General features: G+C 44.4%; 1 protein-coding gene across 2 annotated transcripts in view; it reads left to right on the top strand.

The window, feature by feature from the left end:
- The first annotated feature begins 268 nt into the window (after positions 1 to 268).
- LOC139582566 (alpha-(1,6)-fucosyltransferase-like) overlaps positions 269 to 26,382 on the top strand; it is a 191,865-nt gene continuing 165,751 nt past the window's right edge. The window contains exon 1 of one of the 2 annotated variants that reach the window (XM_071412685.1): positions 269 to 631. The gene's annotated coding sequence lies outside the window, so the exon portion shown is untranslated. The remainder of the gene's footprint in view (positions 632 to 26,382) is intronic. The other variant, XM_071412686.1, reaches the window with a different exon arrangement.

Genomic DNA, 26,382 nt, shown 5'->3' with positions numbered 1-26,382 from the left:
GAAGAATGAATTGCATTGACCCTGGCCAGCCTGGTAGCCGGGACTGTAAATGGATTAGCTCTTGCCAGCGCTCTTTAATTTTACACCACATACATGTTTGGTACTTAAAACGATGGCATGTGCAATGTCAAAAAATGTAAAGTGGGCAAATTGACATTACGGCCTGCCGTGCCGCGGAAGAGCCCATGCGTTTAGTGCACCGTGACCAAAAGTGCCATGGCCGCTTCCTCGCTTTCGTGGTGCTTATATAGGCTAGGTGACGGCCAAACCTCTCTCTCTCCCCGACGCTGATGCAATGGCACAAGGTAGCAGATTGTCAAACTGCGGGCGAGTAGCCGCGGAGGGGACATAAACCCAATAATCGGTGCCACAGGGCCAACTATCAGTGCGGCTCCAGAACAGCAATCTGACACGGGCATACATGCGCACTGCAGTTTATAGGCAATTCGAGTCTCCTCCGAAGGAGCCACACGCAGCAGTGACTATTCCGACCTCAGCCTTCTCCAGGTCCTGTTTCCGCCGCAGCCTTTTCCACACGATTTTGGACCAAAAACATTGCCGCTGCGTCAGACTCTAACTTCGTCAGGCCCCATCGCTCGGATCCAGCGGAAGCCTGGTGTGTCAAGTGAAGGTACGTGTTTTTTCTCTTCTGGGCTGGCGGTCTCCGTGCATGGTGAAAACGTAGTGAGGTGAGCTCCGGGCTCGGTCCATATTATTCCAGTCCATCCTTGCCTGGCCTGTTGACTGCGTCGCGTCTGCTCTTGAGTTCATGGTGACAGAATAGCGGTCATGGTTGGAATGACGGGTCCCTTTAATAACACCGTTCTGGCCGGGTGTGCTGTGTTAGGTCCTGCTCCGAGTAGCCTAAGCAAACAGTTGTTTCCATACGATCTGTGTTCAAAAACGTCGCATGCAAGGTGCACGAAAGAGAGTGCATGTCTAAAGCAGAAATCCACTTTAGGCTACAACGTATCGTACAATGTATCGCGGAAAGTATCCATTGAATTGATTAACGGGGCAGGGAAGGTACCAGGGTAGTCTATATCTGACATGCACATAATTTATTGTGAGCCATTTCAGGTGTGAGAATTGTAATGTCCGGGGACCTGCTGCTGATGTGTTGTTGCTCATACGCTGCAGGTGTTTGCACTATTGTGATGTTGTCAGGGAAACTCTGAGCTGCACACCGATCAACACACTGGTTTAGAGGCGTAGATACAAAGTTAAGTGCTCTCACATCGGCTTCTGACCTCACCCCTGAAAACGTGAGAGAAATGCATGACATGGTCATATTTGTATGACGGCGATATTATACTGAATGGACAAAAGCCTGTTGTCGGAGGAGTGAATGTTGCTGATGCTGTAGCGCAATCATAATATTTACCCTAATTAACATCAGAAATTACATTGGACGAACATCTTCCGTGCACGCGCCACGCACAACTAGACAGACAGGGCACGGGTTCGTCGGGTTATTGGTTGATGACAGACAGTGGTTAGGCTAGCCTAAGGTGCCAAGGGATGATTCAACCTGGTCTCAGAGCATTTCGTATTATTCTGTACATAAATCCGAGGCACACCATTTAGTATGGTATATTTCATTTTGTGAATGTCCATGATCCATTTCGTATGATACATTATGAATTACAAATTGTATGATAAATACAAATTTGCAAAATGTACAATATGTTACGAATTTGCTACATTTACAATATGTTATGAATTTGCAAACATATGATATGTTACGATTTCAAATGTGTTGTGGCTAACGTTGGCTAGGTGACTAACACTAACGTTAACTAGCTGGCTAATTTTAGCTAGGCTAGGCATTAGGGTTAAGGTTAGGTGTTATAGGTTCAAGGGTTAAGGTTACGGTTGGAGTTAGGGGAAGTGTTAGCTAACATGTTTAAGGTTACGGTTAGAGTTAGGGGAAGTGTTAGCTAACATGTTTAAGGTTACGGTTACAGTTAGGGGAAGTGTTAGCTAACATGTTTAAGGTTACGGTTAGAGTTAGGGGAAGTGTTAGCTAACATGTTTAAGGTTACGGTTACAGTTAGGGGAAGTGTTAGCTAACATGTTTAAGGTTACGGTTAGAGTTAGGGGAAGTGTTAGCTAACATGTTTAAGGTTACGGTTAGAGTTAGGGGAAGTGTTAGCTAACATGTTTAAGGTTACGGTTAGAGTTAGGGGAAGTGTTAGCTAACATGTTTAAGGTTACGGTTAGAGTTAGGGGAAGTGTTAGCTAACATGTTTAAGGTTACAGTTAGAGTTAGGGGAAGTGTTAGCTAACATGCTAAGAAGGTTCAAAGTAGATCAAAAGTAGTAGAAAGTTGCAAATGCCCTCAAATGCTATAGTTGGCCGTGATGAGATTAGAACACACAACCTTTGAGTTACTAGATGTTCGCATTTTACGCCTACCCATCCACCCCAACCAAACACTCTTATTTACTTTTTTTGCCAAAAGTAACCCTCTGTCCTATGTACCCATGCCAAATGGAACGTATCATACTAATTTGACGTCTGGTCTATGAGACCAGGCTGGAAAAGGTGATTCTTCACCCCAGCCATCCATATGAGCACAAGATGTTGAAAATACATCTTTCAACCAGTTTTGCTCACTGAGAAGCTTGGATCTGCATGTGATGCGACACGAGAATGACGAGCGGCCCATACTTCATATTGTGTGTGATCATTCAAGACACCGCAACACAGCCCTTGAAAGACTGAGAGCCTTGAGCTGCAGCCTACACATCCCATCATGAAGCCAACGGAAGGGTCTCTGGGGCACACGGGATTCTGACTCAGTTTAATTCCCATCCAGATCCAGCCTTGTATATACTCACATTCTCTCTGAACATGCACATGGTTTAGATTTCATGTTGCTGTTGTTTTGTCAACTTGAGTTTGGGTTCGTTTTGTGGTTACGGAGGCATTCACAAGCGAGATCATAATTCAGTAGTCTATTCATCGATCTCAGTTGGCATGGACTAAAGAGTAGGGTTGGAGCACACTATTCTGTTACATTGTATCATTCATTATGTAGCAGGTCACTCAAGTAGTGGCCTTGGTGCTATACACATCCCATCATGAAGCCAACTGGGAAGTGTCTCTGAGGCTATAGCCTACACATCCCATCATGAAGCCAACTGGGAAGTGTCTCTGAGGCTATAGCCTACACATCCCATCATGAAGTCAACTGGGAAGTGTCTCTGAGACTATAGCCTACACATCCCATCATGAAGTCAACTGGGAAGTGTCTCTGAGGCTATAGCCTACACATCCCATCATGAAGTCAACTGGGAAGGGTCTCTGAGGCTATAGCCTACACATCCCATCATGAAGCCAACTGGGAAGTGTCTCTGAGGCTATAGCCTACACATCCCATCATGAAGCCAACTGGGAAGGGTCTCTGGGGCTATAGCCTACACATCCCATCATGAAGCCAACTGGGAAGTGTCTCTGAGGCTATAGCCTACACATCCCATCATGAAGCCAACTGGGAAGGGTCTCTGGGGCTATAGCCTACACATCCCATCATGACGCCAACTGGGAAGGGTCTCTGAGGCTATAGCCTACACATCCCATCATGAAGCCAACTGGGAAGGGTCTCTGAGACTATAGCCTACACATCCCATCATGAAGCCAACTGGGAAGTGTCTCTGGGGCTATAGCCTACACATCCCATCATGAAGCCAACTGGGAAGGGTCTCTGAGGCTATAGCCTACACATCCCATCATGAAGCCAACTGGGAAGTGTCTCTGAGGCTATAGCCTACACATCCCATCATGAAGTCAACTGGGAAGTGTCTCTGAGACTATAGCCTACACATCCCATCATGAAGTCAACTGGGAAGTGTCTCTGAGACTATAGCCTACACATCCCATCATGAAGTCAACTGGGAAGTGTCTCTGAGGCTATAGCCTACACATCCCATCATGAAGCCAACTGGGAAGGGTCTCTGAGGCTATAGCCTACACATCCCATCATGAAGTCAACTGGGAAGTGTCTCTGAGACTATAGCCTACACATCCCATCATGAAGTCAACTGGGAAGTGTCTCTGAGGCTATAGCCTACACATCCCATCATGAAGTCAACTGGGAAGTGTCTCTGAGACTATAGCCTACACATCCCATCATGAAGCCAACTGGGAAGTGTCTCTGAGGCTATAGCCTACACATCCCATCATGAAGTCAACTGGGAAGGGTCTCTGAGGCTATAGCCTACACATCCCATCATGAAGTCAACTGGGAAGTGTCTCTGAGACTATAGCCTACACATCCCATCATGAAGCCAACTGGGAAGTGTCTCTGAGGCTATAGCCTACACATCCCATCATGAAGCCAACTGGGAAGGGTCTCTGAGGCTATAGCCTACACATCCCATCATGAAGCCAACTGGGAAGTGTCTCTGGGGCTATAGCCTACACATCCCATCATGAAGCCAACTGGGAAGGGTCTCTGAGGCTATAGCCTACACATCCCATCATGAAGCCAACTGGGAAGTGTCTCTGAGGCTATAGCCTACACATCCCATCATGAAGCCAACTGGGAAGTGTCTCTGGGGCTATAGCCTACACATCCCATCATGAAGTCAACCGACTAGGAAGGGTCTTTATTTCTCTTACGCTCATATTCTCTCAATCAGCTGCAGTCTACATTATTTATTTCATTGCTAGGGAACATACATTCTTTATTTTCCTAGACACACACAATTTCAATCTAGGCACAAATGTGCATTTTATGACAGTTAATCAAGCAATTAAAAGGGATGCTTCCCATACCTTTATATTAGTTACTCAACCATATAGGCCTACCTAAACCATTTGTTAGCTTGACTATTTCCAACAATACGCTTTGTAGCAACACTAGGCAGTTAAGACGATGAAATGGTTCCAGCAAAACTCGACGCCTTTGCCCTTTGGACAACTAGCAATTCAATTCAATTTTATTTTATATAGCCCTTCGTACATCAGCTAATATCTCGAAGTGCTGTACAGACACCCAGCCTAAAACCCCAAACAGCTAGTAATGCAGGTGTAGAAGCACGGTGGCTAGGAAAAACTCCCTAGAAAGGCCAAAACCTAGGAAGAAACCTAGAGAGGAACCAGGCTATGAGGGGTGGCCAGTCCTCTTCTGGCTGTGCCGGGTGGAGATTATAACAGAACTATGCCAAGATGTTCAAAAATGTTCATAAGTGACAAGCATGGTCAAATAATAATCATGAATAATTTTCAGTTGGCTTTTCATAGCCGATCATCAAGAGTTGAAAAACAACAGGTCTGGGACAGGTGGCGGTTCCATAACCGCAGGCAGAACAGCTGAAACTGGAATAGCAGCAAGGCCAGGCGGACTGGGGACAGCAAGGAGTCACCACGGGCGGCAGTCCCGACGCATGGTCCTAGGGCCCAGGTCCTCCGAGAGAAAGAAAGAGAGAAGGAGAAAATTAGAGAGAGCCAAGATTTTCAAAATGTTCATAAATGACAAGCATGGTCAAATAATAATCAGGAATAAATCTCAGTTGGCTTTTCATAGCCGATCATTAAGAGTTGAAAACAGCAGGTCTGGGACAGGTAGGGGTTCCATAACCGCAGGCAGAACAGTTGAAACTGGAATAGCAGCAAGGCCAGGCGGACTGGGGACAGCAAGGAGTCACCACGGCCGGTAGTCCCGACGTATGGTCCTAGGGCTCAGGTCCTCCGAGAGAAAGAAAGAGAGAAGGAGAAAATTAGAGAGCGCCAAGATTTTCAAAATGTTCATAAATGACAAGCATGGTCAAATAATAATCAGGTATAAATTTCAGTTGGCTTTTCATAGCCGATCATTAAGAGTTGAAAACAGCAGGTCTGGGACAGGTAGGGGTTCCGTAACCGCAGGCAGAACAGTTGAAACTGGAATAGCAGCAAGGCCAGGCGGACTGGGGACAGCAAGGTGTCATCATGCCCGGTAGTCCTGACATATGGTCCTAGGGCTCAGGTTCTCAGAGAGAAAGAGAGAACGAAAGAATTAGAGAGAGCATACTTAAATTCACACAGGACACTGGATAAGACAGGAGAAGTACTCCAGGTAACCAACTGACCCTAGCCCCCCGACACATAAACTACTGCAGCATAAATACTGGAGGCTGAGACAGGAGCGGTCAGGAGACACTGTGGCCCCATCCGAAGAAACCCCCGGACAGGGCCAAACAGGAAGGATATAACCCCACCCACTTTGCCAAAGCACAGCCCCCGCACCACTAGAGGGAAATCCTCAACCACCAACATTACAATCCGGAGACAAGGCCGAGTATAACCCACAAAGGTCTCCACCACAGCACAAACCAAGGGGGGGCGCCAACCCAGACAGGAAGATCACGTCAGTAACTCAACCCACTCAAGTGACGCACCCCTCCTAGGGACGGCATGAAAGAGCACCAGCAAGCCAGTGACTCAGCCCCTGTAACAGGGTTAGAGGCAGAGAATCCCAGTGGAGAGAGGGGAACCGGCCTGGCAGAGACAGCAAGGGCGGTTCGTTGCTCCAGAGCCTTTCCGTTCACCTTCACACTCCTGGGCCAGACTACACTCAACCATATGACCTACTGAAGAGATAAGTCTTCAGTAAAGACTTAAAGGTTGAGACCGAGTCTGCGTCTCTCACATGGGTAGGCAGACTGTTCCATAAAAATGGAGATCTATAGGAGAAAGCCCTGCCTCCCGCTGTTTGCTTAGAAATTCTAGGGACAATTAGGAGGCCTGCGTCTTGTGACCGTAGCGTACGTATTGGTATGTACGGCAGGACCAACTCGGAAAGATAGGTAGGAGCAAGCCCATGTAACGCTTTATAGGTTAACAGTAAAACCTTGAAATCAGCCCTTGCCTTAACAGGAAGCCAGTGTAGGGAAGCTAGCACTGGAGTAATATGATCAAATTTCTTGGTTCTAGTCAGGATTCTAGCAGCCGTATTTAGCACTAACTGAAGTTTATTTAGTGCTTTATCCGGGTAGCCGGAAAGTAGAGCATTGCAGTAGTCTAACCTAGAAGTAACAAATGCATGGATTAATTTTTCTGCATCATTTTTGGACAGAAAATTTCTGATTTTTGCAATGTTACGTAGATGGAAAAAAGCTGTCCTTGAAACAGTCTTGATGTGTTCGTCAAAAGAGAGATCAGGGTCAAGAGTAACGCCGAGGTCCTTCACAGTTTTATTTGAGACGACTTTACAACCATCAAGATGAATTGTCAGATTTAACAGAAGATCTCTTTGTTTCTTGGGACCTAGAACAAGCATCTCTGTTTTGTCCGAGTTTAAAAGTAGAAAGTTGTCAGCCATCCACTTCCTTATGTCTGAAACACAGGCTTCTAGCGAGGGCAATTTTGGGGCTTCACCATGTTTCATTGAAATGTACAGCTGTGTGTCATCCGCATAGCAGTGAAAGTTAACATTATGTTTTCGAATAACATCCCCAAGAGGTAAAATATATAGTGAAAACAATAGTGGTCCTAAAACGGAACCTTGAGGAACACCGAAATGTACAGTTGATTTGTCAGAGGACAGACCATTCACAGAGACAAACTGATATCTTTCCGACAGGTAAGATCTAAACCAGGCCAGAACTTGTCCGTGTAGACCAATTTGGGTTTCCAGTCTCTCCAAAAGAATATGGTGATCGATGGTGTCAAAGGCAGCACTAAGGTCTAGTAGCACGAGGACAGATGCAGAGCCTCGGTCTGACGCCATTAAAAGGTCATTTACCACCTTCACAAGTGCAGTCTCAGTGCTATGATGGGGTCTAAAACCAGACTGAAGCATTTCGTATACATTGTTTGTCTTCAGAAAGGCAGTGAGTTGCTGCGCAACAGCTTTTTCTAAAATTTTTGAGAGGAATGGAAGATTCGATATAGGCCGATAGTTTTTTATATTTCCGGGTCAAGGTTTGGCTTTTTCAAGAGAGGCTTTATCACTGCCACTTTTAGTGAGTCTGGTACACATCCGGTGGATAGAGAGCTGTTTATTATGTTCAACATAGGAGGGCCAAGCACAGGAAGCAGCTCCTTCAGCAGTTTAGTAGGAATAGGATCCAGTATGCAGCTTGAAGGTTTAGAGGCCATGATTATTTTCATCATTGTGTCAAGAGATATAGTACTAAAACACTTAAGTGTCTCTCCCGATCCCAGGCCCTCGCAGAGCTGTGCGGATCCAGGACAGCTAAGCCCTGGAGGAATACGCAGATTCAAAGAGGAGTCCGTAATTTGCTTTCTAATGGTCATGATCTTTTCCTCAAAGAAGTTCATGAATTTATTACTGCTGAAGTGAAAGCCATCCTCTCTTGGGGAATGCTGCTTTTTAGTTAGTTTCGCAACAGTATCAAAAATAAATTTTGGATTGTTCTTATTTTCCTCGATTAAGTTGGAAAAGTAGGATGATCGAGCAGCAGTGAGGGCTCTTCGGTACTGCACGGTACTGTCTTTCCAAGCTAGTCGGAAGACTTCCAGTTTGGTGTGGCGCCATTTCCGTTCCAATTTCCTGGAAGCTTGCTTCAAAGCTCGGGTATTTTCTGTATACCAGGGAGCTAGTTTCTTATGACAAATGTTTTTCGTTTTTAGGGGTGCAACTGCATCTAGGGTATTGCGCAAGGTTAAATTGAGTTCCTCAGTTAGGTGGTTAACTGATTTTTGTCCTCTGATGTCCTTGGGTAGGCAGAAGGAGTCTGGAAGGGCATCAAGGAATTTTTGTGTTGTCTGAGAATTTATAGCACGACTTTTGATGCTCCTTGGTTGGGGTCTGAGCAGATTATTTGTTGCGATTGCAAACGTAATAAAATGGTGGTCCGATAGTCCAGGATTATGTGGAAAAACATTAAGATCTACAACATTTATTCCATGGGACAAAACTAGGTCCAGAGTATGACTGTGGCAGTGAGTAGGTCCAGAGACATGTTGGACAAAACCCACTGAGTCGATGATGGCTCCGAAAGACTTTTGGAGTGGGTCTGTGGACTTCTCCATGTGAATATTAAAATCACCAAAAATTAGAATATGATCTGCTATGACTACAAGGTCTGATAGGAATTCAGGAAACTCAGAGAGGAACGCTGTATATGGCCCAGGAGGCCTGTAAACAGTAGCTATAAAAAGTGATTGAGTAGGCTGCATAGATTTCATGACTAGAAGCTCAAAAGACGAAAACGCCATTTTTTTTTTTTTGTAAATTGAAATTTGCTATCGTAAATGTTAGCAAAACCTCCGCCTTTGCGGGATGCACGGGGGATATGGTCACTAGTGTAACCAGGAGGTGAGGCCTCATTTAACACAGTAAATTCATCAGGCTTAAGCCATGTTTCAGTCAGGCCAATCACATCAAGATTATGATCAGTGATTAGTTCATTGCCTATGACTGCCTTTGAAGTGAGGGATCTAACATTAAGTAACCCTATTTTGAGATGTGAGGTATCACGATCTCTTTCAATAATGGCAGGAATGGAGGAGGTCTTTATCCTAATAAGATTGCTAAGGCGAACACCGCCATGTTTAGTTTTGCCCAACCTAGGTCGAGGCACAGACACAGTCTCAATGGGTATGGCTGAGCTGACTACACTGACTGTGCTATTGGCAGACTCCACTAAGCTGGCAGGTTGGCTAACAGCCTGCTGCCTGGCCTGCACCCTATTTCATTGTGGGGCTAGAGGAGTTAGAGCCCTATCTATGTTGGTAGATAAGATGAGAGCACCCCTCCAGCTAGGATGGAGTCCGTCACTCCTCAGCAGGTCAGGCTTGGTCCTGTTTGTGGGTGAGTCCCAGAAAGAGGGCCAATTATCTACAAATTCTATCTTTTGGGAGGGGCAGAAAACAGTTTTCAGCCTAATGCATCATTAATGCTTATCTAATACAGTGAAGCTTCGCAAATGGAAGCAAATTGATTGGGTAAGTAGCCTTAATCCCTCACTGAATAAGTAAACAGACATATATTGTGGTAACAGATACCGTCATTATTATCAGTCCGTTATCCCTGGCACGCAGGCGGTAGCACCATATTGAGGCCAGTCTTGAGATAGGCCTATTATTGGGCTTCGATAGACAATGGCTCTCATTTGTTCTCCGCAGCCAGGATAAACATGTAAATCCAGTAGGCCTGGATCTACAGGCCTACTGATGAAGTTGTAAAATGAGTGTAGTCTAAAACATGTTTTAATAAAGTGTTTAATAACACCATTAGCAATTATATACATTGCTGTTCTATCTTTATAATTTTGTAAAAACAAACCTATTTTGATGGAATGGAAACTCTCTCTCCTTCTCGCTCTCTTTGGTTTGTAATTCAGACCTTAATCCTCTCATCCATAGCTTCATTCCACTTTGTCTATTTTCATTTTGAGACTAATCACTGAGGTTAGATGGGGTGGCATAAGGTTAGATGGGGAGCATGAGGATAGATGGGATGGCATGAGATTAGATGCGGTGGCATGAGGTTAGATGGGGTGGCATGAGGGTAGATGGGGTGGCATGAGGGTAGATGGGGTGGCATGAGGGTAGATGGGGTGGCATGAGGGTAGATGGGGTGGCATGAGGGTAGATGGGGTGGCATGAGGTTAGTTCGGGTGGCATGAGGTTAGTTCGGGTGGCATGAGGTTAGTTCGGGTGGCATGAGGTTAGTTCGGGTGGCATGAGGTTAGATGGGGTGGCATGAGGTTAGATGGGGTGGAATGAGAGTAGATGGGGTGGCTTGAGAGTAGATGGGGTGGCTTGAGAGTAGATGGGGTGGCATGAGGGTAGATGGGGTGGCATGAGGGTAGATGGGCTTTCAACAGTCCACAGTCACACAATCTGGATCAAATGACCAGGAACGATGATCTTCGAGGCTCACAGTTGTTTTTTTCCTAACAGTTAGTTTTGTCCCTGTGCCTTACATTGCTTTCTGAGCCACCATGCATCAGCCAAGAAGATTTCTCTTCAAACATCAGTTAGATTGTTTCCTCCGTTTGTTGCCGAGCCTGTCTCCAAGCCTGCCTGTCCTCTGTACAGTGACGATTTTAGCATGTAAATCTTAGTGGGGCAAAAAAAAAATGTGGGATGCATGCCAGCAAAGCCACTACACAACACTAAACAATACATTTAATTGCACTATAATGGTGACAAACGGCCTACATAAAGCTGTCCCAACAGCTGTCCCAACATCTTACCAATGCTACACCTGGCTATCAGCAAAGCCTTGTCTGGCAGCGAAAAAGTTCATTCAGCCTCATTTACTTCCTTTTAAAAAAACATAGCTGATATGGCTGACTTGCTTAAACAAATGTGGTTTCTACTGACAATTGAGATGTACAAACTATGGCATAAGGGGACGACAAGTGGATAAGAGGCAATCCGTAATTTTGATTAAGACATTAATGAGCGAGCTAGGACAGACGTAGTCAATATAACTATTTATTCAGCACTTTTGAAATGTACAGTGACACAATTCAGAATGAGCCGTTCTTACAGTCTTCTCCCTGTACACTAATTTAGAACCGTAGGATAAATAAATGGGGCATATAAGCAGAAAATGAAAGCTCTTACAATATTCAATGATTACATTTCTCTAAGACAGGTTATAGGCTACAGGTGCACCACCAAGTCAGAACAGTAGACAAAACTAAGAGGGGTAAATAGACCAAATTATTAGGGTGAGGCACATGGTCTACTAACATCTTACTACACAACATACACTCAGTATTACTTTCTTAGCTACAGTACACATTATCTCCCTGGTATATTACATACATACAATACATTTTTGAACTCACCTTGTTGCGCTGTGCTCACTTGAACAGGAAGGTGGTGCGGCGGTCCTTCGTGGGCAAATTTTGTCATCAAAGTCTGGCATTCTCTGGATTTATGGTTCTTTCAAAACAACTGGGAACTCTGAAAAAAAACAAGGTCAAATCATGATGACGTCATTATCTTCAATTTTCAATTCCGAGTTGGATGACTGTTCAAAACGTATTTTCCCAGTCGGAGCTCGTGTATTCCCGACTTCCCAGTTGTGTTGAACTCACTGAAGTCAAGGTTTTACAGTTCCGACTTAACAGTTGTTTTGAGCTCAGTACAAATCATGCTTCATTGACAGCATGGCCAATGTTGAATGTTTATCATTTTAAACTTGGAAAAGAGACCCTTAATCCCAGATTTGGGAACACACAGCTAGTCACTGATTCCTTCCAAACCACTCATTGTTGAATTTGCAATTTCCAACTTGTGCAATGTTTATGTCCAATGGCTGATGAGCACCGATACGTTTTATCTGTAATTTCTCTTCATTATTTCTCTTCATATGACAAGGATTAAAAAGGATTTGCCAGTAGATTGTTGACTTGATTCATGATGATGACTGATAGCTAAGATTTTGAAAGTATGATGTTGACATGATCAGTCCAATCAAGGCTACGGTAGATATAACGTGATTTGACGTCATTTTATCTGTGGCCAATGACCTTGAGCCTTCTTGGATGGGCACTTCTAATGTAACTCTATGGCAACACCCAAAGGGCTAGAATTTTCGAGGTCTACCCTTAGACTTGGCGGTGACGTAGTGTCCCCATGAGTGACAGAACACTGAGCCGATCTCGGCGTAACGCTCCATATTTTCTCCTGGCTTGCCCCACCACCACAGAAAGCACTGAGCTAGGCTGAAACACCTACATTTTGGAGCTGCCTTACTCAAGAAAACAAAAAAGAGACCATGTTTGTAACGGGCTTTATTAACTCAATGATATATATACATATACAGTATATTGCTAAAAATGTGGTACTCAAAACAGGTGGGTCGCACTGCCTCTGTAGAACTTAACTAAACTGGTACCTTGTCATTAGCACACCAAGATACTTGGTTCATTTCAAGCATCATAGTGCCGATTACATTACAGAAAAAAAAGTGCTATCGAGAACCTAAAAGGATTATGTAGTTGTCCCCATAGGAGAACCCTTTGAAGAACCCCTTTTGATTCCAGGTAGAACCCTTTTGAGTTCCGTGTAAAACCCTTTACACAGAGGGTCTACATGGAATCAAAAAGGGTTCTCCTATGGGGACAGCCGAAGAACTCTTTTGGAGTGTATGCCGTGTTTGACTCAATGTTTATTGGCTTGATATAGGCTAAGTATACATCCGTTTTACATACCACTGTTTGCCCAGATATCTTAGCCTAGATCCCTTTCTCAACACTGGAGGGATGACATGAGAGCTGAATAGAGAAAAAGCATAAAGCAAACACTGTTTGATGGAGCGTTCCCAGTTTACATGCCTCATATTACACAAATAAAGGCCCTGGGAGGGTGAGAGAGCATCACTGGTAGCTTCAGTAATGCCGCCAGGCAAGGAAGGATGTTAGCATTGTTTATACTCCCAGCTGTGTATTGCGTTCCAATTCCATTTATGCAGTCAATAGGGCCATGCTGTAAACAACAGAACGTGCTGCTTTTCTGCTCTGACAACTCTTTAAAACTCTTTAAAAATATAATCCTATTTTCTGTCTGCGTGTGTGTGTGTGTGCCTTCGTACTCACCTATGTGTGCACGTGTGAATTTAAGTGTTTGTGTACAGTACCAGTCAAAAGTTTGGACACACCTACTCATTCCAGGGTTTTTCTTAATTTTTACTATTTTATACATTGTAGAATAAAAGTGAAGACATCAAAATGATGAAAGAACACATATGGCATCATGTAGTAATCAAAAAAGTGTAAAACAAATAAAAATATATTCTATATTTGAGATTCTTCAAAGTAGCCACTCTTTCCCTTGATGACAGCTTTGCACACGCTTGTCATTCTCTCGACCAGCTTCATCTGGAATGCTTTTCCAACAGTCTTGAATGAGTTCCCACATATGCTGAGCACTTTTCGTCCACTTTTCCTTCACTCTGCGGTTCAACTCATCCCAAACCATCTCAATTTGGTTGAAGTCGGGTGATTGTGGAGGCCAGGTCATCTGATGCAGCACTCCTCAACTTTCCTTCTTGGTCAAATAGCCCTTACACAGCCTGGAGGTGTGTTGGGTCATTGTGCTGTTGAAAAACAAATGATAGTCCCACTAAGCACAAACCAGATGGGATGGCGTATCGCTCCAGAATGCTGTGGTGGCCATGCTGGATAAGTGTGCCTTGAATTCAAAATAAATTATAGACACTGTCACCAGCAAAGCACCCCCACACCATCACACCTTCTCCTGCATGCTTCACGGTGGGAACCACACATGCGGAGATCACCCATTTACCTACGCTGCGTCTTACAAAGACACGGCGATTGAAACCAAAGATCTCAAATTTGGATAGATTTCCACTGGTCTAATGTCCATTGTGTTTCTTGGCCCAAGAAAGTATCTTCTTCTTATTTTCTTCTTCTTATATTGACTGACCTTAATGTCTTAAAGTAATGATGGACTGTCATTTCTCTTTGTTATTTGAGCTGTTCTTGTCGTAATATGGACTTGGTCTTTTACCAAATAGGGCCATCTTCTGTATAAATGAAATAAAATAAAATCAAATGAAACTGTATTTGTCACATACACATGGTTAGCAGATGTTAATGCGAGTGTTGTGAAATGCTTGTGCTTCTAGTTCCGACAATGCAGTAATAACCAACGAGTAATCTAACCTAACAATTTCACAACTACCTTATACACACAAGTGTAAAGGGATGAAGAATATGTACATAAAGATATATGAATGAGTGATGGTACAGAACGGCATAGGCAAGATGCAGTAGATGGTATCGAGTACAGTATATACTTATGAGATGAGTAATGTAGGGTATGTAAACATATAAAAGTGGCATTGTTTAAAGTGGCTAGTGATACATTTTTTACATACATTTTTCCGTTATTAAAGTGGCTGGAGTTGAGTCAGTATGCTGGCAGCAGCCACTCAATGTTAGTGGTGGCTGTTTAACAGTCTGATGGCCTTGAGATAGAAGCTGTTTTTCAGTCTCTCGGTCCCTGCTTTGATGCACCTGTACTGACCTCGCCTTCTGGATGATAGCGGGGTGAACAGGCTGTGGCTCGGGTGGTTGTTGTCCTTGATGATCTTTATGGCCTTCCTGTGACATCGGGTGGTGTAGGTGTCCTGGAGGGCAGGTAGTTTGCCCCCGGTGATGCGTTGTGCAGACCTCACTACCCTCTGGAGAGCCTTACGGTTGTGGGCGGAGCAGTTACCGTACCAGGCGGTGATACAGCCTGACAGGATGCTCTCGATTGTGCATCTGTTTGTGCTTTTGGTGACAAGCCGAATTTCTTCAGCCTCCTGAGGTTGAAGAGGCGCTGCCGTGCCTTCTTCACCACGCTGTCTGTGTGGGTGGACCAATTCAGTTTGTCCGTGATGTGTACGCCGAGGAACTTAAAACTTACTACCCTCTCCACTACTGTCCCGTCGATGTGGATAGGGGGGTGCTCCCTCTGCTGTTTCCTGAAGTCTACGATCATCTCCTTTGTTTTGTTGACGTTGAGTGTGAGGTTATTTTCCTGACACCACACTCCGAGGGCCCTCTGTAGGCCGTCTCGTCATTGTTGGTTATCAAGCCTACCACTGTAGTGTCGTCTGCAAACTTGATGATTGTACAGGAGAGGGCTCAGAACGCACCATTGTGGGGCCCCAGTGTTGAGGATCAGCGGGGTGGAGATGTTGTTACCTACCCTCACCACCTGGGAGCGGTCCGTCAGGAAGTCCAGTACCCAGTCGCACAGGGCGGGGTCGAAACCCAGGGTCTCGAGCTTGATGACGAGTTTGGAGGGTACTATGGTGTTAAATGCTGAGCTGTCGTCGATGAACAGCATTCTCACATAGTTATTCCTCTTGTCCAGATGGGTTAGGGCAGTGTCTGCAGTGTGGTTGCGATTGCGTCGTCTGTGGACCTATTGGGGCGGTAAGCAAATTGGAGTGGGTCTAGGGTGTCAAGTAGGGTGGAGGTGATATGGTCCTTGACTAGTCTCTCAAAGCACTTCATGATGATGGAAGTGAGTGCTACGGGGCGGTAGTCGTTTAGCTCAGTTACCTTAGCTTTCTTGGGAACAGGAACAATGGTGGCCCTCTTGAAGCATGTGGGAACATCAGACTGGGATAAGGATTGATTGAATATGTCCGTAAACACACCAGCCAGCTGGTCTGAGGACGCGGCTGGGAATGCCGTCTGGGCCTGCAGCCTTGCGAGGGTTAACACGTTTAAATGTTTTACTCACGTCGGCTGCAGTGAAGGAGAGTCCGCAGGTTTTGGTAGCGGGCCATGTCAGTGGCACTGTATTGTCCTCAAAGCGAGCAAAGAAGTTGTTAAGTCTGTCTGGGAGCAAGACATCCTGGTCCGCGACGGGGCTGGTTTTCTTTTTGTAATCCGTGATTGACTGTAGACCCTGCCACATACCTCTTGTGTCTGAGCCGTTGAATTGCGACTCTACTTTGTCTCTATACTGACGCTCAGCTTGTTTGATTGCCTTGCGTAGGGAATAGCTACACTGTTTGTATTCGGTCATGTTTCCGGTCACCTTGCCCTGGTTAAAAGCAGTGGTTCACGCTTTCAGTTTCACGCGAAAGCTGCCATCAATCCACGGTTTCTAGTTTTGAGTTGACGTTGCTCTTATATCCAGTAGTTCCTCCCGACTGTATGTAATAAAACCTAAGATTACCTGTGGTAACAATGTAAGAAATAACACGTAAAAAAACAAAATACTGCATAGTGTCCTAGGAACGCGAAGCGAGGCGGCCATCTCTGTCGGCGCCGGAAGTATGTCACAACCCTACCTTTTCACAATACAGCTGATTGGCTCAAACACATTAAGAAGGAAAGAAATTCCACAAATTAACTTTTAACAAGGCACACCTGTTAATTGAATGACTTCCAGGAAGCTGGTTGAGAATGCCAAGAGCTGTCATCAATGAAAGGGTCGCTCCTTTGAAGAAGCTCAAATAGTTTAACACTTTTTGGTTACTACAGGATTCCATTTGTGTTATTTCATAGCTTTGATGTCTTCACTATTATTCTCCAATGTAGAAAATAGTAAAAATAAAGAAAAACCCTTGAATGAGTAGGTGTGTCCAAACTTTTGACTGGTACTGTATGCTTGCTCACCTTAGTCCACCTTAGTGGACGTAACCAGAAGTCCAGAAGTCCCCACAAAAATAGTAAACAAACAACAATTTGACCAACTGGGGACATTTTGTTAGTCCCCATGAGGTCAAATGTTATTTCTAGGGGGTTTAGGGTTAAGGTTAGAATTAGTGTTAGGGTTATTATTACGGTAAGGGTTAGGGTTAGGAGCTAGGGTTAGTTTTAGGGTTAGGTTAGGAGCTAGGGTCAGGTTTAGGGTTAGGGTTAAGGTTAGGGTTAAGATTAGGGTTAGGGGTTAGGGAAAGTAGTTATTTGAATGAGACTGAATTGTGTGTCCCCACAAGGTTAGTTGTACAAGACTGTGTGTGTGTGTGTGTGTGTGTGTGTGTGTGTGTGTGTGTGTGTGTGTGTGTGTGTGTGTGTGTGTGTGTGTGTGTGTGTGTGTGTGTGTGTCCACACACTGATCTAGAGAGGGTCATGGAACAATCCCTGCATGTTCAGTAGTGGCATTTCACTGGCATTTTTTCTCCAAGGCTGGCATTTGGTGTCCGTTTTCTCTCTGTCCCTTCACCTTCTGTCCTTGTCTTTTGAAGATGGTGGCAAAGAGAGATGAGGAATGATGGAGGAGCATCATCAAGAACCTCTGACCTTTGATGTGTGGCGGAACATTCTTATGATGTCCAATTAGCTTTCAGACAGACGGGTTATGGCCTAGTTGACTAACTCCGAGATCGATTGCATGGTGTGTGTTTGTGTGTGTGTGTTTGTGTGTGTGTGTGTGTGTTTTGTGTTGTGCGTATATGCGTGCGTGTGTGGTTTCCTTTAGGGTGTCATGAGAAAATCACTGATATTACCTCTACAGGGCAGAATCACTATGGAGACAAGGTAGAAAGCTCTGGGTAAAAATGTTTGCATGTTGTAAGACAGACTGTCTGTCTGCCTGTTGACACAGACACAATCACACAGCTAGTCTGGGGGCGGTTTCCATGGTGAAATGTTGCGAGGGACCAGGGAACTCAGCTCAGCTCGGGTTAACTCTGATCCATGGTGATGTGATATGTACCGTTTTCCAGCAGCTGAAAGAAAAAGACCCCTTACAGGCATGTCTGACTATCTAAATGTCTGTCTGTCTGTCTGTCTGTCTGTCTGTCTGTCTGTCTGTCTGTCTGTCTGTCTGTCTGTCTGTCTGTCTGTCTGTCTGTCTGTCTGTCTGTCTGTCTGTCTGTCTGTCTGTCTGTCTGTCTGTCTGTCTGTGTCTGTCTGTCTGTGTTTGCCTGTCTGTCAGCCTGTCTGTCTGTCTGCCTGTGTTTCTGCCTGTCTGTATGCCTGTCTGTCTGCCTGTTTGCCTGTCTGTCTGACTGCCTGTCTGCCCAACTGTCTTAAACAGGTGAATTTCTGAAGAGAGCTCAATTGTTCATGGTCATGTTGAAAAATATCCATGTAAACAGCAGGCATGTTATGTTTAGTAGCTCAAACTAGATCTGGTCCTGTTTAGTTGCTCAACCTAGATCTGAGAAGGGTCTTAACCGCTGCTGCCTAGAGGGACTGGGTCTAAGCCTAGAGGGACTGGGTCTAAGCCTAGAGGAACTGGGTCTAAGCCTAGAGGAACTGGCTCTAAGCCTAGAGGGACTGGGTCTATGCCAGGAGGGACTGGGTCTTAGCCTAGAGGGACTGGGTCGAAGCATGGAGGGACTGGGTCGAAGCATGGAGGGACTGGGTCTAAGCCTAGAAGAACTGGGTCTAAGCCTAGAGGGACTGGGTCTTAGCCTAGAGGGAGTGGGTTGAAGCCTAAGCCTAGAGGGACTGGGTCTTAGCCTAGAGGGACTGGGTCTTAGCCTAGAGGAACTGGGTCTAAGTTTAGAGGAACTGGGTCTAAGCCTAGAGGGACTGGGTCTTAGCCTAGAGGGACTGGGTCTTAGCCTAGAGGGACTGGGTCCTAGCCTAGAGGGACTGGGTCTATGCCTAGAGGGAAGGGTCGAAGCATGGAGGGACTGGGTCTAAGCCTAAGCCTAGAGGGACTGGGTCTTAGCCTAGAGGGACTGGGTCTAAGCCTAGAGGGACTGGGTCTATGCCTAGAGGGACTGGGTCTATGCCTAGAGGGACTAGGTCGAAGCATGGAGGGACTGGGTCTTAGCCTAGAGGAACTGGGTCATAGCTTAGAGGGACTGGGTCTAAGCCTAAGCCTAGAGGGACTGGGTCTTAGCCTAGAGGGACTGGGTCTTAGCCTAGAGGAACTGGGTCTAAGCCTAAGCCTAGAGAGACTGGGTCTTAGCCTAGAGGGACTGGGTCTAAGCCTAGAGGGACTGGGTCTTAGCTTGGAGTATGTCCTTTCCTTGTGTTTGTTACTGTCATCTTGTTTACCAGTGATTGTGAACCCATTCCTTTCCTCAGCGCCTGCTTCTCCGACTGTTTGTCCCTCCAGGGTTGCTGTCGTTGAGCTGTTGGTTAGCAAGGAGGAGAATCAGTGTGGGTGTGTGTGTGTGTCTGCATACTCAGCTATAAGCGTGTGTGTATGTGCTTTTGCGTGTGCGTGCTTATGTTTTTGTGCGTTTGTGTGTTTTTCTATGTGTGTGTGTGTGTGCATTCATGCGTGCGTGCGTTTACATGTGTGTTTGTTTTTCTGTCTGTGTGTACATGCGTGCATGTGTGTGTGTGCGTTTGTGTGTGTGTATGTGTGGGAAGTAAAATTCTGTATTTCATATTGCAGTATACCTACTGGTGTATACATATGGTATCATATATCATATCAGTAATGACACACAGTACAATACCATACAACTGACTATAGTATACTGTAAAAAAGTGAATGCTACCGTAATCGGAATGAATGATATTCATTGAGAGGAGGGGTTTGTATCTCACAGTATGTTACTGTAATTACAAGGGATTGGTGCAAACAGGTTGGCTGCTAGGTAAGTGTTTACAGGCAATACAGCATATTCATTAATATTTGGTGTTTTATATCACTTGCACTTCTAGAGGCCTCCAAAAGCATCCACACTGGCAGCAACTACAGGGGAAAACATGCCAAAAGAACATGGCAACATGCTCAACCATTTAAGATTCAAGACTTTCTGCTACCCCAATCGGTCTGCTAAACATTTCAAATTGATTGGGCACTACTACCACATAGGAGTTAGATTTGTAGAGCATGTATAGCCATTTACAAGGCACGCCTCAAATTGTGTTAATGAGCCTGAAACAACAATACCATGCACCTACTAGTGGTCAAAATATTTTTGATGCTCCAAAAATACGGTACGGTACTGTATTCTGTGAGGTAGAATTACAGTACTATTCGAAATACAGAAATGATTTTCCTGCCCACGTTTTCCCACAATGCACCATCATTTACAGTATGCCACAGTAAAACGTTGATAAATAAATATTACAGTATAATTTACAGTTTTCCCTTACAGTGTGTGTGTGTGAATCAGGGTTTCCATTTGCCGCCAAATGGCTTTTCGTGAATAAAAAAAGTATGAAAAGCCAATAAATTAAACCTTTTCCAGCTAAAATGACTTGGAGAAAAAAAATCCCATTGCAAAATAAGGTGTTTTATTAATTGATGGCAATACATTTGACCATCATGGTTATTGAGCTATAGATGAATTTGCATAATTTAATGAAATGAAATTAGCCTGTGTGTATTTTCGTTATTTATCATGTATCTTATTCATCCAACTCAACTATCACACGCGCATAGCTTACAGATCTCCTGCAGATCCTCAGCTGGTTGTTGTGCTTTTAAACCCATTCATAGCACAACAATTCTAAATACAATCACTTGTTAAAAACAGTTTTGGTGCACAATTAAAAAGAGCTACTATTTTTATTCCTCAACTTGTAATTGAAGCTCACCAACCATTCACCATTCAAGTGCAGGCAACAGGCTATCAGCGCATCACCCACCACAAAGTGAGCTGTAGGCATGAAAACATACTTAATTATTTGAAACCTGAATGTTTTATTTCATATTATGAGGCATGTCTTATCTTGCTTCAAAGTAGCCTATAGGCAAAATCCAACCATTGAAACATTGAGGCAATTATTTTATAAAGACTTCATAGGTGGAGTGTGAGTTTCAAGTTTGGGGAAGCTTACAATTTATCCTACGATTCCTACCATTCTGCATGCCAGTTATGATTTTCATATGAGCATTTTCGTGGAACAGCTTCATTTCAATAATAATGTTTTCGTTTCTCAATCATTGTGATTTGGTAAATCATAAAAATCGGAATTAAAATGATACAAATCGAAAAAGCCTGCTAATGCAAGATCACTAGCCTTATGTACACATCGATACACTGTGATCCATTGGCGGCTAAAGAAATGAGCGCATGGAACTCATATCCTATAGGTCAATGCAGCAGTAGGCCTATAACTTCCATTGCTCTTTCACACTGAGGATTGGTGATTATCGAGGGAGACATTGTCAAATTGCTTACTGTAAGGAATGATAGTTTAAAAACATAATTCGCAATGGATGTAAAAAAACAACAAACTGTTCCTACATTTCCGCACAGCAGGCCAGGTTCTTTTAAGCGTGCTCAGGCACTATCAGGACAGAGAAACCAGACGCATGCTCACTGCTCACATAGATCACTCCAAACAAAATACAATGAAAACATCTACAAGTCAATGATGGTTATGAAATAAGCCAAAACTTGTTTCTCACAAGTGTAGCAGATTCTGAACTCTGCAAACAACGTTTCAGCAAACAACATTTCCATTCCTAGAATGAGAATGGTAAATGACTGTAATTAATACATTAATACATTAACAGAAATTAATGTAACCAAATGACGGGGATTAATGGTACATTTACTACAGGTGACATACAGTGCATTCGGAAAGTATTCAGACCCCCTTGACCACATCTTCTTATGTTACAGCCTTATTCTAAAATGTATTAAATAGTTAAATAGTTATATGCACAGAGATACCGTGATGAGATCCTGAGGCCCATTGTCGTGTCCTTCAACCGCCGCCATCACCTCATGTTTCAGTTTGATAATGCATGGCCCCATGTCGCCAGGATCTGTACACAATTCCTGGAAGCTTAAAATGTCCCAGTTCTTCCATGGCCTGCATACCAGACATGTCACCCCTTGAGCACGTTTTGGACGCTGTGGATCGATATGTATGACAGTGTGTTCCATTTCCCGTGAATATCCAGCAGCTTTGCACAGCCATTGAAAAGGAGTGGAACAACATTCCACAGGCCACAATCAACAGCCTGATCAAGTCTATGCGAAGGAGATCTGCATGAGGCAAATGGTGGTCACACCAGATACCGACTGGTTTTCTGACCCACACCCCTACCTTTTTTTAAGGTATCTGTGACCAACAGATGCATATATGTAGTCCCAGTCCTGTAAAATCCATAGATTAGGGCCTAATGAATTTATTTCATTTGACCTATTTTCTTATATGAACTGTGGAGCTTTGTTGAGTTCTTGGTCACCTCCCTGACCAAGGCCCTTCTTCCCCGATTGCTCAGTTTGGCTGGGCAGCCAGCTCTAGGAAGAGTATTGGTGGTTCCAAACTTCTTCCATTGAAGAATGATGGACGCTACTGTGTTCTTGGGGACCTTCAATACTGCAGAAATGTTTTGGTACCTTTCCACCGATCTGTGCCTCGACACAATCCTGTTTCGGAGCTCTACGGCTCTTTAGAATGGTGTTTTCCTGCTAATTGCATTTTGGAAAATGTTGGAAAAGTAGTTTTTTTTACTGCTTCATTACATGAGTTGACATGTTCTGTTAAGATACATTACCATAATCTAAAGTAAATGTGATTTCTGACATTCTGAACACGGTGGGTGGACGGTAAATTCAAATTTTCCTAGTCAGGTTGTACAGCGTCACTTTTTCCTAACGAAAACCCTGGTGTGTGTGTGTTTGTGCGTGTGTGTGTTTGTGTGTGTTTGTGTGTGCAGGCGTTTCCTAAGCTGTCCCTCATACCATTACATCATCATCATACCATCACGGTCACCTAATCATCCCCAGCTTACAATTGGCTCTTTCATCCCACTCCTTTCCCCTATAACTATTCCCCAGGTCTTTGCTGTAAATGAGAATGTGTTCTCAGTTAACTTACCTGGTAAAATAACGTTAAAATAAAAATCGTAAAATAAAAAATGCCCATGAGGGATGCCACTGTTCCAGCTATGAAGTGGGTATTGTGACATGGTCCGCTCTAAGGAGGGCATCCAGAAACAGACCCTGTACATGCATTTGTGTGTGAGTGCATGCACATGCATGCACACGTGTAAGTGTGTAAAGGAGAGGGGACTTGGCATGCCCAGTGATCCCAGGTGATGCTTCTTCCACAAGGAACTGATTACTCAAGGACATGCAACCTCCAATACCTTTTTTAGGTCTTTTTTAATTTGTCATAAACCTACACTGCTGAGGGAGTCACTGCAAGGCAGGCTAGCTGAGTATCCAGGATTAAAACAGGCTCCCTAACCCTGTAGCTGAGTATCCAGGATTCAAACAGGCTCCCTAACCCTGTAGCTGAGTATCCAGGATTAAAACAGGCTCCCTAACCCTGTAGCTGAGTATCCAGGATTAAAACAGGCTCCCTAACCCTGTAGCTGAGTATCCAGAATAAAAACGTGGTTATTTTTAGGTTTTTAAATGACTAATTGCCCCGATCGGTTAAATGATTTGAATTCCATTCAGTTCAGTTTTTTTCTGTGAGCTCGATGCGCAGTTTCTTTATAGACAAATGAGATGAAGCCTGAACTGTGCAATGTAGTAGGGAGTTGTAGTTTCCAACAGGCCAATTTTCTACGTAGTTTAGCACAGAAAACATGGTAATTAACTACATGACCATAATACATTGCGCGCCTGCTTAAACTTGGCCGGTCTGTGCGAAGAGAAGAGAGAACGGGTGATCGAGAGGAATAGAAAGCGGTTGCTTCGCTAGCCTGAAAATACATGTGCTTGATTGTTGTGATTGACATGTGATTGATAGTCTAAGTGATTGATAGTTGGCATTTAGCAGTCATAAAAGTATGCCCTATTTACTTTGAAGAACTATTAAAATTGTGATTTTGTCAGATAGGCATCAGCTCGAAAGAGATGAGATGATGGCTTTGAATGAAATAATAAAGTACTCAAATAAAACAAATATTTTATAAAAATGTTAATAAATTATAACAACCTCATATGGCCCAGTGGTGTACTAAACAACCCTCCCTCCATCCAGGTTCAGAGATAGAGAGATGGATGGATAGGATGATTAAACTGAAGGAGAGGCAGATGGGTGGGGAGGGATGAGGCAGTAAATGGGACAGTTGTGATGCAGGACCCCAGTCCAATAGAAAACACGACCATATGCCTGGCCTTTACCATACTATATTAACAATGGCCCAAATCCACTCCTGCAAAACACACACACACACACACACACAAACACTTGCATGCACACACAAACACATGCATGCACACACTTACTCACACACACTCTCTCTCAGGAAAACACAAGCGTGAAAGTATGAGCTAAGCTGACAGAATGAGCACATTTCACACATTTCGCGGCGGAGTGTTACACGACAGGCCTCTCTCTGTGTGGGGAGAGTCACTGCCATGTCAAGTCCTACTAGGCTGTGTTCCAAATGGCACTCTATTTAATACTGTATGTAGTGCATTACTTTTCACCAGGGCCCATAAGGTTGTGTTCAAATGAGGTGCACTATATAGGGAATACATTTGGGGATGTAGACCCTAGTCTATGTCCTCCTGAGAGCACATAAATGCCCTCATGAAAGATCTTCATTGAAACACCTGATCTAGGTGACGGTAATATGTATTCATTGACACGGTGTGCGTCCTAAATCACATCCTACTCTCTGTATAGTGCAATCATTTTTTACTAGGGCCCTCAAAGTAGTCCACTAAATAAGGAATAGGGTGTAATTTAGGACATGTGATGTTACCAGATTCAGGGCACGGTCATGAGCATACGTTGACACAGTGATACCAGATACAGGACATGAATATGGGCATCCTAGTGGCTGTTGGGACATCCAGGGTTCAGCCATGGTCCCCAGCCAGGGATAGAGCTGGACTCTGATGAAAGAGAGCCTTTATCTCTATCTGGCAGGGTTAATTAGGTCACTGTGGTGCCAGCCATCCAGCCATGCGTCCTAGGGGCTGAGGGTAAAGGCTCTCTCTCTCTCTGTGTGTGTGTGTGTGTGTGTGTGTGTGTGTGTGTGTGTGTGTGTGTGTGTGTGTGTGTGTGTGTGTGTGTGTGTGTGTGTGTGTGTGTGTGTGTGTGTGTGTGTGTGTGTGTGTGTGTGTGTGTGTGTGTGTGTGTGAGTTCAATGCATTTACTTTCTATGTGTGTTGGTAAGTGTGTGTGTACTGTCTGTGTGTTAATGTGTGTGTGTGAGTGATAGTTAGCGAAGCAGGGTACCTAGATGAGAGAATTTGGAGGGATCCAGAGGGACACATACACATATATATAAATATATATATACACACACACACACACACACACACACACACACACACACACACACACACACACACACACACACACACACACACACACACACACACACACACACACACACACACACACACACACACACACACACACAGAGATATACAGAGACACACACACACAGCAGAACATATACGGAATCAGTTAAGTGCACTATGCCCTACCCTGCACCGCCATCACTGACCAGCGAATCCTGAATCCTGAAGGACAGATAAGGACTGCACAACACTGCTGCTGGATTGACCTGATTGGCTGGGGATAAAAGTAGTGATTTTTTATTTTTCTGCCAGCAATCAGACATATCTCCAGCTCAGCCAGCCGTATCCGGGGAGGAGAAGGGTAGGGAGTTGGCCCACATAAGCTTTTCAGCCCCTTGAGTCAGGATACACTGAGATAGAGGGAGAGTGACATGAGAGAGAGAGAAAGAGAGAGAGAGGGAGAGAGCATTTAGAGGCATGCTGGGAAGTACTACACTTTGAAACATTTCAGGCTTCATGGTCCTTTCATGGTCATTCTCTTGTTTTCTGGCAAACTGAGTTTGTTTGTTTCCCTTGCCTTTGATCTCTTAGCAATGCAAGCCAACTGAGGCTAAGGCACCCTCAACCTACTGCTCCCTAGACGTCCTATTCTCTGTCTCCTCACCGCCATAGCCATCTCTTAGCAATGCGAGCCAACTGAGGCTAAGGTACCCTCAACCTACTGCTCCCTAGACGTCCTCTTCTCTGTCTCCTCACCGCCATAGCCATCTCTTAGCAATGCGAGCCAACTGAGGCTAAGGTACCCTCAACCTACTGCTCCCTAGACGTCCTCTTCTATGTTTCCT

The sequence above is a fragment of the Salvelinus alpinus genome, chromosome 8 (assembly GCF_045679555.1).
Source record: "Salvelinus alpinus chromosome 8, SLU_Salpinus.1, whole genome shotgun sequence".
Taxonomy (NCBI): Eukaryota; Metazoa; Chordata; class Actinopteri; order Salmoniformes; family Salmonidae; genus Salvelinus; species Salvelinus alpinus.
Note: the sequence above shows the minus strand (reverse complement) of the source record. Positions and strands in the feature narration are given on the sequence as shown.